Source organism: Oculina patagonica, chromosome 1, assembly GCF_052425735.1.
Source record: "Oculina patagonica isolate OP01 chromosome 1, crgOcupat, whole genome shotgun sequence".
In the NCBI taxonomy this organism is placed as follows: Eukaryota; Metazoa; Cnidaria; class Anthozoa; order Scleractinia; family Oculinidae; genus Oculina; species Oculina patagonica.
Window position 1 is genome coordinate 13194190 of NC_135758.1, and position 14704 is coordinate 13208893.

Sequence of the window (14704 nt, forward strand, 5' to 3'; positions counted from 1 at the left end):
CTTATCATCATCTATTTTGACCTCTACGAAATTTGATGCCAGAAATAGCGAAACGTTTCAATCAGTGACAGAACGTTGACGCCCGGAAGCACATCTACACAGTTACCGTAATGATTCGATTTAGCGCCCTCCTTCCAATAAGCGCCCCCTTCCAAATAAGCGCCCCCCCTTCGAATGTGTTTTTGTAAATAAGCGCCCCTATTCCAATAAGCGCCCCCTATTGCGGATAAATGCCCCTACTGAAGTCATCGACGTCGAATAGATAAACGCATGAACATTTACCGTACCGTGCATGTATATATTTACTGCTTAGATGAACAATTCTTTTTAGGGTAGCTGAACTTTTAACAATTTGCTAATATTTATTAAAGTTTTGTTTTGAACATTTGGTTGTTTTTCGAAAAATTAAATAAGCGCCCTGTCCAGAATAAGCGCCCTGTCTCGAATAAGCGCCCTCCCTTGAGGTGCCAAAAGTAAATAAGCGCCCCGGGCGCTAAATCGAATCATTACGGTAACCCGGTCATACGGCTGCACGTGTTATTCGGCTGCCATGTTATTCTCGCACCTGTCTAGCATTTCTAGCTGCTAGACACGTGCAAGCAAAGAATGACTCGTGCAGCTCAATGCGTGCACCTCGGTGATTTTGGCCATCGTGACATTGTTTTGAAAGGAGATGTTAGAGGTCGATATCATTTGAGTGGAGATGGATTCTCTCAGCTTGTGGATTAATGAAAGAAAATAACAGCGTTTCAAAAAGAGCAAAAGTCTCCCAAGTGTTTGTTTTGGAGCACAATGTGTACGAAATTCGAACAGGTAAGACATATTATTCAAGTCTCGGATCAATCTAATAATTTTACTTGTATTATCGGCAAACTATGTTTGCTTTCTTGCTTTTAAAAGGAGATTTCGGTTGAAAGAGTGTTGAACTTTATCAGCAATGGGATTTATTAAAAAAAATACGCATAATCGTAACATTTAACAAATTTAACGATAACAGTGAGCCTATTTAAAGATCGTTAAATGCGCATTTTCCGAATATAGGTGAACAAAATCCGAAATCAGTGAAGCAGACAGCTCTGACGTTTTACCTTAGTAGGTAGCAGGATATCTAAAAATATATGTAAGATTCCTGTAAGATTAAATTAAATTAAATTCCTGAGATTCTGGCGAGTCAGTCAAATGGCACGATTCACAAGTTGGCAGCTACGTTTATTTTACGTTAACTTTTTTCTTGAATGCATGCATTGCGTGCCGTTTATTATATATTAGAAGTTCATTGCCATTCTTGCAACTCAAAGATATTCTGTTTACTTGTTTATATAAGCATGCCAGCCACTTTTTGTTTAGTTCTTAATTTTTTTAATCGATGTGTGTATTTTTTTTACTAATGATGTGAAATAAAGTTATTATTTTGTTATTAATAACTTTATTTATACTACAATAATAATAATAATAAAGTAATAATAATAATAATAATAATAATAATATATATATATTTCACAGATCCTCTTTCTGCTAACCATTTGCAAAATAAAATGCAAAGAGTTAAAGAAATAACTAATTAAAATTAAGGTTAAAAATTACAACAATATATATAAAAAAACAAACTGAAACCTACGAGATTTTTTGTAATAGAGAAATGTTAACTACCTAGAGAGTCTTAATAATGCTCTTAACATCCTTGCGGCTTTAATAAGATTTGTTAAATTATTAAATAATTTAGAGGCGTGTGCTTGATGTTATCGTCCTCCTTAAGATCCCAATAATATCAACTTTAAGTACATTGTAGCTTGTATACTTGTCTGTGACCAATAATCGACACTTTGGGCCATATTCGTCACGATGATGTACCTTGGACATTTTTACGGTGTACGTTGATCATAATGCACCTATCAATGTTAAGCCCGAGGGGGGGGGGGGGGGGTCGGGCATGGGGTGGGGATTTTGACATTTTCTATAACAAAATGGCAAATTCCCCACCCTCACGTTTCCAAGTGAATTGTTAACATGAAACTGCTACTGCTTGTTATAAAACCATCTTGGACATAATAAGTTTCTTGTACAATCAAAGGCTCTTCGAGCAACCTCATGGTAATTCGATGAATGAAGTGCCGACCTCCGCATTTTTTCTAAATAAGTGTCCAATAAAGTAAAGCAATCTCACTTTGCTTTATTTTTCCACGTGAGTTGCGTCATTGATGGCTCGTGCTCGCAGGGGTCGTAGCGCTATTCAGTTTTCACAACCAAAATATTTACCGGTTAGTGAAATTTATACATGAAAACTGTTTGTAACCAAACCATATTGGACATAATAAGTTTCTTGTACAAAAATGAGGACAAAAGCGAAAGCTTCATATGCAGTCAATCATCCCGCATTTCATGAGCTCCGAGAGGAGCTCGCGTTCACAAAATTGCAACAATTCACCATTTCGTCGTCTATAATCCTCATTTCCTTGTCAGTAAATACTTCAGAGAATCCTTACACAACGGATTTTTTTTCCAAGACATTTATTCGCCGAGTGAACTAGCAGTGAATCCCGGCCATTCATAACGGGGACTGGAAGGGGGGTCCTGATCCCGCATTCCCGCTCCTTTTTCACGCGAATCCCGCATCCCGCACTTTTTTCATCACTGTTCCGATATCCGGCTTTTTCTTTCCTCAAAAATAGTTAATACATTAAAAAGACTATTTTCTGCAAAAACTAATAAATTCAAGATGTAGATTTTGCTACGCATCTTGTGTACTCAGGGAAACGTTTCGACGCCACTGCCTGCCTTTTAGATTTGGAATGAGACACAACTTAGCGCCGGAAAGGCTGATTCGCTTTCTCTGCTAGAAGGTTTATTCGAGTTGTGACGATTTCCCAAGATCCCAACAGACTGGCAAAAAATCCCGCATCCCGTGCCCAAATTTTAGCCTATCCCGCTTGCTCGGAAGCAGTCATATCCCGAATCCCATCAAGATATTTTTTTCCCGAATCCCGCACCGTATTTTGGTCAAATCCCGGATCCCGAAAATACCCTTCCAGACCCTGTCATATATAACAGAGAGTCTCAATGGGGTGGTGGCTTTTACGGTTAACGGTTAAAATTTTGGCCTTTTTACGACTAACGGTTAATTTATTTCCATTACGGTTAACAGAAGTTAAAAGTTAATTTTCATTGTTTTTAATAGTTAAAACTCAATTTCCATTATTGAAAAACGTATTTTAGGTCTTTGGACCATTTTTGGGACGATGAAGAGAACTAGTTTGGGTTATTTATAATCACTGACCGATTTTTACGGTTAACACATTTTACGGCTAATGGTTAAAATTTTCCATTTTTTACGCCTAACGGCTAAATTTTTGGCCGTTTTACGGCTAACGGTTAACCCCATTGAGACCCTCATAACAGCCTTTTATTACTAGCATGTTCGCGCAGGAATAATTATTTCAGTCGTTTCAATTTCTTTGAAGTCAAGAAATTCAAATGTTTGGTCACGAGCAATGATAGTATATTAATTCAGTGGCTATGCGAAAGACCCGCACTTTGAAGAAAAGGTATAACAACCGAAGGAACTATGGCTTCACATTTCTGCACTGTTGTCGAGTATGGAATTCGTTTCTCGTAAAAAAGTGATTCGAATCAAGCTTCACACATACAATACCGTTCATCTTAATCCATTTTCATGGACAAATTTTAGCTTACTCTTCCGTTTGGTAAAATGCATGGACAAGAAAACGTTTTATTTGCAATAAGAAATACTAAAACATCCACATTCCTTCAACATGGTGTCAATTTGGGCATAATCGGCCATAATCGCTCTGATTTCAGTTATTCCGCGTTCACCGTACAGATTGGTAGCGAAAAACTAAAGTAGCACATCGCTAGTTATTTCACTCTTTTGTTGAAAAATATCTGCAATTCTTTTAAATTTGTATACGTAATTGGACTACATGCTGTCCAATTTGGAAATAATTTGATGAAAAAAATTCCGAGGGCAGCCAAAATTGGACGAGGCCGTAGGCCGAGTCCAATTTGGCTGTCAGAGGAATTTTTTGAATCTAATTATTTCCAAAATTGGACAAGCATGTAGTCCGGTTACATATTAATTATATAGCTTGTAGTCAGTCAATCCAGCATAAACAATAAACTTATGTCCAGAACGGGAAAAGCATTCAACAATAGTAGGCATAACACAGCACATGCAATTCACTCAGAGCATTGTCTTCACAAATAAAACTTAAACAAAACAGTGCAATTTTATTCACCTGAGTTTGCGAAGCTTGCTACAAAGTGAGTGAAAACACTGCATCAATCAATGAAAGTCGTAAACAAAGTGTCCGAAGAGCTTAACAACTTCCTGAATGTGACATACTCCTTTCCACTATATCGTTCGTACTTCATCGCCGTCTTTTCTTTTCGAATTTCAGCAAAAAACGACAACGAATTGCATCTAGCTCATGCCTCATGGCGATGAATATCTGACAGATTTCTTGCTTCGCTTCGCTGCATTTACGTTTACCCAAGTTTTGTACTATTAGAGGTGTTTTGCTCTTGGTTTTTGCTTCTTAGTGTAGGTAGCTCCTCTTCTGACAACGTAGAAAATTTCTCTTTGTTGTTTCTATTGCTGAAAAGCTCAAAAGGAATAGAAAAACGTAGCAAACTTGCTCCATAAAATTCCGCCATTGTCGACTCACAATGCGACAAGTTTACAGCGCTGACGCTATGCTTTGTGCTAATTGGCTAATATCCATCACATGTTGTGTTTTCTTCGATTTGATTGGCCAAGACGAAACTGTCCAATTTATCTTAAATTGGTCAGATTGTGAATTTTACCAAAAAATCCTAATTGAAACTATCCAAATTTAATCCCAAATTGGACAGTTCCCAGAAATTAAGGAAAAATAGCTGTGCTGACAATATAGGATTTACTGACGGCTATATAATTAAACACAAAATATACGACGCAATAACGACTTACTACATCATGACTCCGAGTTGTGGAAAACAATAAAGACTGACCTAAAAGGTCTTCCCCGTGCAACAACCCCCGCAAGCAAATCGGAATTTTCAGGTGTCCATTTGCGTTATTCATTACAAATCATGCTTTCTAGCGAAAGTTAAAGTGCTATACTGCAAGAACGATAGTTGAATGCCTCACTAGACCGACAGGACTGATGCTCAATCATCTGCACCAAGTAGACTGGCGATGGCATCTCCGCGATGACTGTGTGTAACACTGATAAGCAATTTCCAAAAGAAACAAAACAATTCCAAAGAAAGATTTATTAAGAAACTGAAATAAGAAATTAGAAAGGAAAAGTTCCTAAAATATAAGGTATATAGGTATGTGGGGGGGGGGGGGGGGGGTACTCCCCTATATAAGGTATATAGATATGTGCCGCCCCAAAGGGTATGGTTTTTGAGCCGTTTTGGTCTGAAAATGGGTATAGATTTTGAAAATTTTGGTCTGAAATTGGGTATGGTTACAATCAAAACTATCAAATCCTGGTCGGTAGCGGATGGATCAGTGTTAGGTTAGCTTTACTAAACAAATAAAGAAGCCTCGACTGTGCTCTGTTCTGTTGTAAAGCACGCAGGAAGCGGCTAGAGCACGAAAGAAGTGTAGGGTGAAACGCGAGCCGTAGGCGAGTGTTTCTCCCTACTTCTTAAGTGCTCTAGTCGCTTCCTAAGTGCTTTACAACAGAACAGAGCACAGTCGAGGCTTCTTTATTTGTTTTATAATTAAGAAATTCATTAATTTCCCCACGAATTCGCGCAATTATTTTCAAAACAAACTTTTTTGAAGCGAATAGCAGTGGCGTCAGCGTACATCTGTACTCTGATAAAGTGCGCAACAATTAGCCAATCACAAAACTTGTTAGAATGGTTAAAAGAATTTGATTGGTTGAATAAGACATGAGCTGTCAACAGCTGTCAAACCATCAAGTTTGAAACCATCAAAGTTCAGAAATCCACAAGCTGAAAACGTCAAGTGGAAACCGAATTTTAACACGAGTCCTTGAAGTTCTTAGGACTTTTAGTACAACACAGGATAGAAAAGTAGACTGTTCAGTGAAAACTGGCTGAACTCTGGCCCATGAAAACTTGCACGTTGTTAACTTGACAACTAGAACAGAGCTGTGCTCTAGCAGAGCCCGGGTGCCACAGGCGACCTACTTTTGTCTTTGGGCGACTCGTATTATTTTGCTATCATAAAAGCTTGTATGGGCTGGGCATCCACGATTTCTTACATAAGAGCATTCGGGCACCCTGCAATTATTCTAAGAGCACAGCTTTGTAGAAAAACAAACTGCTCAAAGCTTGTGGCTGGTACTTCACAAAATGCTGCGGCCGTGCGGCGTGTTTCGCGAATCATTTACAACCATCGGATTCAAGGGAAAAAATAGAGTCGGCTGCTGTGGTTACTGTGGCCTTTCATTCATTGCACTGGAAAGGATAAAGGAACAGGATTGTCTTCCTGAATTGCATTGGAGGTTTTTTATTTCTGGACGTCTGCTGCTGGAATGACAGGTAAACTTGTGTTCGATGTTTTCTTTGTTTTCGCGCTTGTTCAATTTTTTCTATTAACTTTGCAGCAGCTTGTTTGAAGCTTGAAATTAGACCCCTTTGCAATAAAAATTTGTAGGTTTAGGGGTGGATTGTTTAGGTGTCTCTCGATAGCGAAATCCAAGAAGCGATGACCTTGAGCAAAGTTCACCGTCTTTTGTTCGAGCTTCGGCGTAGAATTTACCGAGGTTGTTGTCTAGCTTCTTTGTTGGTTATTTCGTGAAGGTTTCTGGCAATTTTTCTTTCACGGCACCAAGCTGTTTTGAAAACGCCAGAAAAAAATATTCAGTATATGAAGTCTGAGTTGTGTGTGTATTCGCTAGCTAATTTAGTTTTCTGTTTTGAATTGCTGTTTGTTTGTTTTGTTTTTTACACGAAAATGTAGCTGTGCGTGTTTTATCTAAAATTCCGTACTTAAATAATGTGAAACTCATATTCAACAACTCAAATAGCCCATTTTGTACTATCTTTCGTGTTTTTCGTTTCTGCTTTCGTTATAATGCCTTCAATTTCGGCCTTGACTTGTTTACAAATCTTTGGTTGGTTGTTTTGTTGTTAATCGGGCGTGGCCGATTTAAGGTTTACCCTTTGGTCGTCCTAGAGCGTAGTCTCCTGGCGCGGCCAAAAAGACGGGGATAGCTCGGGGTTGCTACAAAACCGCTACGGGTGACGCATACCGCAATGGTTTTCATTTTAGTTTTGACAGGAAATCGTTGCAGGCACACTTGGTCGACTTTTGGGTTAATGTGTAATCAGGTTGTGTTTTTTTGTTCGGCGGAAGGACAGAGAAAAAAGCTTACGGGGCAAAGTACAGTATGGGGCCCAGTTCTCGGCCACTTTTGACGTAAACTTGTATTTCTTACCTCAGAAGAATCGCAGGAACTTAAAATTTCTCCCAGAGCTAGCTACATTATTCAGCTTTTTGGTGTAAAGCTATCGACCGGTCAAAAATTAATTTGCCCGAGCAATAATAAAAATAAAAGCTCCATTTGTGGGCCCAGTTCTCGGCCACCTTGGCCCAGTTCTCGGCCACTTTTGACGTAAACTTGTATTTCTTACCTCAGAAGAACCGCAGGAACTTGAAATTTCTCCCAGAGCTACAATCCTAGACAAAAGTCCTGGGACACTTAACCACTTGGACGAAAAATTGACCTCCCCCTCCCCACCCCCAATTCAATGTTGGTTTCTATCCATCATACCGTGGGACAATATCTCAACATTGTTTTGGGGGGAAAGGGGGACTCGGAAAATTAAACAATGCGTTCTTAATGCAAAGGGAATGGTCACTGAGCACTATTTCTTTAAGTGTCCCATGGATTTTTGTCTAGGATTGTATTTGTGTGCGAAAAAATCGGGATTGTCTTTGCGTCCGAAAGAAGGTTGCATAGGTTTAAAATGTGTTTGTTCTAGCAGTTATTTGCACAAATGTTTGTGAACAGTTACAGCATGTAACAAGAAAGCTCTGTTTGGAGTTCTTTTCGAGCCACAAAGTGTAGCTGTTGGAATCCGTTCCTTGGGAGAAATTGACTGTTTTTTCTGTTGCTTTCTTTTGTGAGTCTTTGAGCGCCCAAATACAAGCTTTGCGAACTCTTTTCAGTATAACATGGTACACTAATGTCAGGGATCGTTATTGCTTTCCATCTTTATTATTCTTTGCCAAGAAACAGCGCCTAAGTGTTCAAAACCATCATATTTCCTCTCAGAACTGTAAGTACCCTGAACAGTGCTCGACCGGAAACGCAACAGTACTCGCATGATTCTTTGAGCTAAAATATTTAGAACGTGCTCATTTTCATTGGGTTTTCATCTCAGCATATCAAGAATACTGTATTCAATGCCATGACGTTCGATAGTTGTAACTGGTTCTTCGTTTAATCACTTTTTTAACAGTACTCACTCGTAAACCAAGAGTAGAATAATTAGCATATATTATTTATCTCAACGCTTGTTCACCGAGTACTGTGAGAAATTGAGCAAAACGTTTAGCATCGTTTATGAATACTTCATAAAGGGTTTCTATTTGAATATTCAATCGGTTTAGCTGCGTTTCACGCATATATTTCTGAGCTAGGGCATAAAAAAGCGGAAAACAGTGGCGAGTACTGTTGTGAGAAATGTTAGCGTATCTCATTATCTCATGATTACAACAGAACAGTGGCACTTATCTTCGTGTCAAATTTCAGCTGAACAGACATGTTCAATTATTAACAGCCAAAAGAATGGTTTCTTTTCAATGACCAAAAAGAGATTTGCCTGTTTTAGAAGATAAATCGCTGTAGAAACCCTGTCAAGTTTGTTTTGTTGCGATAAAGATATCGTTTTGGGGGCTTTCCGACATAGTCCTCATGTCTGATGAAGGCGATATATTGATCCCTATTGACTCGAATCTGTTCAAAAAGTGATGAGTTAATCGATTTTGTCACAAAACACTGTCCTCTTTATACAAAGATACAGTTAGAGCGACCACAAATCCAAATAAGTCCTGCTTCTCTGTCCTTTTTTTTTAATAATTCACCCACCCCTCCCCCCTTATTTTCTGATGTCACGTGTCACGTCTTTTATGCCGTGGACCTACATTTGCATTAAAACCGTTGATACTTCATTGAAATAATACATGTGCAATCGCATTATAGCCAAAAATAGCGAGTTCAATACCGAGCTCACAAATACAATCCTAGACAAAAGTCCTGGGACACTTAACCACTTGGACGAAAATATTGACCTCCCCCTCCCCACCCCCAATTCAATGTTGGTTTCTATCCATCATACCGTGGGACAATATCTCAACATTGTTTTGGGGGGAAAGGGGGACTCGGAAAATTAAACAATGCGTTCTTAATGCAAAGGGAATGGTCACTGAGCACTATTTCTTTAAGTGTCCCATGGATTTTTGTCTAGGATTGTATTTGTGTGCGAAAAAATCGGGATTGTCTTTGCGTCCGAAAGAAGGTTGCATAGGTTTAAAATGTGTTTGTTCTAGCAGTTATTTGCACAAATGTTTGTGAACAGTTACAGCATGTAACAAGAAAGCTCTGTTTGGAGTTCTTTTCGAGCCACAAAGTGTAGCTGTTGGAATCCGTTCCTTGGGAGAAATTGACTGTTTTTTCTGTTGCTTTCTTTTGTGAGTCTTTGAGCGCCCAAATACAAGCTTTGCGAACTCTTTTCAGTATAACATGGTACACTAATGTCAGGGATCGTTATTGCTTTCCATCTTTATTATTCTTTGCCAAGAAACAGCGCCTAAGTGTTCAAAACCATCATATTTCCTCTCAGAACTGTAAGTACCCTGAACAGTGCTCGACCGGAAACGCAACAGTACTCGCATGATTCTTTGAGCTAAAATATTTAGAACGTGCTCATTTTCATTGGGTTTTCATCTCAGCATATCAAGAATAGTGTATTCAATGCCATGACGTTCGATAGTTGTAACTGGTTCTTCGTTTAATCACTTTTTTAACAGTACTCACTCGTAAACCAAGAGTAGAATAATTAGCATATATTATTTATCTCAACGCTTGTTCACCGAGTACTGTGAGAAATTGAGCAAAACGTTTAGCATCGTTTATGAATACTTCATAAAGGGTTTCTATTTGAATATTCAATCGGTTTAGCTGCGTTTCACGCATATATTTCTGAGCTAGGGCATAAAAAAGCGGAAAACAGTGGCGAGTACTGTTGTGAGAAATGTTAGCGTATCTCATTATCTCATGATTACAACAGAACAGTGGCACTTATCTTCGTGTCAAATTTCAGCTGAACAGACATGTTCAATTATTAACAGCCAAAAGAATGGTTTCTTTTCAATGACCAAAAAGAGATTTGCCTGTTTTAGAAGATAAATCGCTGTAGAAACCCTGTCAAGTTTGTTTTGTTGCGATAAAGATATCGTTTTGGGGGCTTTCCGACATAGTCCTCATGTCTGATGAAGGCGATATATTGATCCCTATTGACTCGAATCTGTTCAAAAAGTGATGAGTTAATCGATTTTGTCACAAAACACTGTCCTCTTTATACAAAGATACAGTTAGAGCGACCACAAATCCAAATAAGTCCTGCTTCTCTGGCCTTTTTTTTTTAATAATTCACCCACCCCTCCCCCCTTATTTTCTGATGTCACGTGTCACGTCTTTTATGCCGTGGACCTACATTTGCATTAAAACCGTTGATACTTCATTGAAATAATACATGTGCAATCGCATTATAGCCAAAAATAGCGAGTTCAATACCGAGCTCACAAATACAATCCTAGACAAAAGTCCTGGGACACTTAACCAATTGGACGAAAAATTGACCTCCCCCTCCCCACCCCCAATTCAATGTTGGTTTCTATCCATCATACCGTGGGACAATATCTCAACATTGTTTTGGGGGGAAAGGGGGACTCGGAAAATTAAACAATGCGTTCTTAATGCAAAGGGAATGGTCACTGAGCACTATTTCTTTAAGTGTCCCATGGATTTTTGTCTAGGATTGTATTTGTGTGCGAAAAAATCGGGATTGTCTTTGCGTCCGAAAGAAGGTTGCATAGGTTTAAAATGTGTTTGTTCTAGCAGTTATTTGCACAAATGTTTGTGAACAGTTACAGCATGTAACAAGAAAGCTCTGTTTGGAGTTTTTTTCGAGCCACAAAGTGTAGCTGTTGGAATCCGTTCCTTGGGAGAAATTGACTGTTTTTTCTGTTGCTTTCTTTTGTGAGTCTTTGAGCGCCCAAATACAAGCTTTGCGAACTCTTTTCAGTATAACATGGTACACTAATGTCAGGGATCGTTATTGCTTTCCATCTTTATTATTCTTTGCCAAGAAACAGCGCCTAAGTGTTCAAAACCATCATATTTCCTCTCAGAACTGTAAGTACCCTGAACAGTGCTCGACCGGAAACGCAACAGTACTCGCATGATTCTTTGAGCTAAAATATTTAGAACGTGCTCATTTTCATTGGGTTTTCATCTCAGCATATCAAGAATACTGTATTCAATGCCATGACGTTCGATAGTTGTAACTGGTTCTTCGTTTAATCACTTTTTTAACAGTACTCACTCGTAAACCAAGAGTAGAATAATTAGCATATATTATTTATCTCAACGCTTGTTCACCGAGTACTGTGAGAAATTGAGCAAAACGTTTAGCATCGTTTATGAATACTTCATAAAGGGTTTCTATTTGAATATTCAATCGGTTTAGCTGCGTTTCACATATATATTTCTGAGCTAGGGCATAAAAAAGCGGAAAACAGTGGCGAGTACTGTTGTGAGAAATGTTAGCGTATCTCATTATCTCATGATTACAACAGAACAGTGGCACTTATCTTCGTGTCAAATTTCAGCTGAACAGACATGTTCAATTATTAACAGCCAAAAAGAATGGTTTCTTTTCAATGACCAAAAAGAGATTTGCCTGTTTTAGAAGATAAATCGCTGTAGAAACCCTGTCAAGTTTGTTTTGTTGCGATAAAGATATCGTTTTGGGGGCTTTCCGACATAGTCCTCATGTCTGATGAAGGCGATATATTGATCCCTATTGACTCGAATCTGTTCAAAAAGTGATGAGTTAATCGATTTTGTCACAAAACACTGTCCTCTTTATACAAAGATACAGTTAGAGCGACCAAAAATCCAAATAAGTCCTGCTTCTCTGGCCTTTTTTTTTAATAATTCACCCACCCCTCCCCCCTTATTTTCTGATGTCACGTGTCACGTCTTTTATGCCGTGGACCTACATTTGCATTAAAACCGTTGATACTTCATTGAAATAATACATGTGCAATCGCATTATAGCCAAAAATAGCGAGTTCAATACCGAGCTCACAAATACAATCCTAGACAAAAGTCCTGGGACACTTAACCAATTGGACGAAAAATTGACCTCCCCCTCCCCACCCCCAATTCAATGTTGGTTTCTATCCATCATACCGTGGGACAATATCTCAACATTGTTTTGGGGGGAAAGGGGGACTCGGAAAATTAAACAATGCGTTCTTAATGCAAAGGGAATGGTCACTGAGCACTATTTCTTTAAGTGTCCCATGGATTTTTGTCTAGGATTGTATTTGTGTGCGAAAAAATCGGGATTGTCTTTGCGTCCGAAAGAAGGTTGCATAGGTTTAAAATGTGTTTGTTCTAGCAGTTATTTGCACAAATGTTTGTGAACAGTTACAGCATGTAACAAGAAAGCTCTGTTTGGAGTTCTTTTCGAGCCACAAAGCGTAGCTGTTGGAATCCGTTCCTTGGGAGAAATTGACTGTTTTTTCTGTTGCTTTCTTTTGTGAGTCTTTGAGCGCCCAAATACAAGCTTTGCGAACTCTTTTCAGTATAACATGGTACACTAATGTCAGGGATCGTTATTGCTTTCCATCTTTATTATTCTTTGGCAAGAAACAGCGCCTAAGTGTTCAAAACCATCATATTTCCTCTCAGAACTGTAAGTACCCTGAACAGTGCTCGACCGGAAACGCAACAGTACTCGCATGATTCTTTGAGCTAAAATATTTAGAACGTGCTCATTTTCATTGGGTTTTCATCTCACCATATCAAGAATAGTGTATTCAATGCTATGACGTTCGATAGTTGTAACTGGTTCTTCGTTTAATCACTTTTTTAACAGTACTCACTCGTAAACCAAGAGTAGAATAATTAGCATATATTATTTATCTCAACGCTTGTTCACCGAGTACTGTGAGAAATTGAGCAAAACGTTTAGCATCGTTTATGAATACTTCATAAAGGGTTTCTATTTGAATATTCAATCGGTTTAGCTGCGTTTCACGCATATATTTCTGAGCTAGGGCATAAAAAAGCGGAAAACAGTGGCGAGTACTGTTGTGAGAAATGTTAGCGTATCTCATTATCTCATGATTACAACAGAACAGTGGCACTTATCTTCGTGTCAAATTTCAGCTGAACAGACATGTTCAATTATTAACAGCCAAAAAGAATGGTCTCTTTTCAATGACAAAAAAGAGATTTGCCTGTTTTAGAAGATAAATCGCTGTAGAAACCCTGTCAAGTTTGTTTTGTTGCGATAAAGATATCGTTTTGGGGGCTTTCCGACATAGTCCTCATGTCTGATGAAGGCGATATATTGATCCCTATTGACTCGAATCTGTTCAAAAAGTGATGAGTTAATCGATTTTGTCACAAAACACTGCCCTCTTTATACAAAGATACAGTTAGAGCGACCAAAAATCCAAATAAGCCCTGTTTCTCTGGCCTTTTTTTTTAATAATTCACCCACCCCTCCCCCCTTATTTTCTGATGTCACGTGTCACGTCTTTTATGCCGTGGACCTACATTTGCATTAAAACCGTTGATACTTCATTGAAATAATACATGTGCAATCGCGTTATAGCCAAAAATAGCGAGTTCAATACCGAGCTCACAAATACAATCCTAGACAAAAGTCCTGGGACACTTAACCAATTGGACGAAAAATTGAATTATTGACCTCCCCCTCCCCACCCCCAATTCAATGTTGGTTTCTATCCATCATACCGTGGGACAATATCTCAACATTGTTTTGGGGGGAAAGGGGGACTCGGAAAATTAAACAATGCGTTCTTAATGCAAAGGGAATGGTCACTGAGCACTATTTCTTTTAGTGTCCCATGGATTTTTGTCTAGGATTGTATTTGTGTGCGAAAAAATCGGGATTGTCTTTGCGTCCGAAAGAAGGTTGCATAGGTTTAAAATGTGTTTGTTCTAGCAGTTATTTGCACAAATGTTTGTGAACAGTTACAGCATGTAACAAGAAAGCTCTATTTTGAGTTCTTTTCGAGCCACAAAGTGTAGCTGTTGGAATCCGTTCCTTGGGAGAAATTGACTGTTTTTATCTGTTGCTTTCTTTTGTGGGTCTTTGAGCGCCCAAATACAAGCTTTGCGAACTCTTTTCAGTATAACATGGTACACTAATGTCAGGGATCGTTATTGCTTTCCATCTTTATTATTCTTTGCCAAGAAACAGCGCCTAAGTGTTCAAAACTATCATATTTCCTCTCAGAACTGTAAGTACCCTGAACAGTGCTCGACCGGAAACGCAACAGTACTCGCAAGATTCTTTGAGCTAAAATATTTAGAACATGCTCATTTTCATTGGGTTTTCATCTCAGCATATCAAGAATAGTGTATTCAATGCCATGACGTTAGATAGTTGTAAC

General features: G+C 38.6%; 1 protein-coding gene and 1 long non-coding RNA gene across 2 annotated transcripts in view; one reads left to right on the forward strand and one right to left on the reverse strand.

Annotated features, from left to right (window-relative positions):
* Positions 1-14704, reverse strand: part of LOC144657482 (segmentation protein paired-like) — a 56941-nt gene that overhangs the window by 13484 nt on the left and 28753 nt on the right. The window lies entirely within an intron of this gene.
* LOC144657529 (uncharacterized) overlaps positions 675-14704 on the forward strand; it is a 59394-nt gene continuing 45364 nt past the window's right edge. Inside the window, exon 1 of the long non-coding RNA XR_013571544.1 lies at positions 675-813. This is a non-coding gene — a long non-coding RNA (uncharacterized LOC144657529). The remainder of the gene's footprint in view (positions 814-14704) is intronic.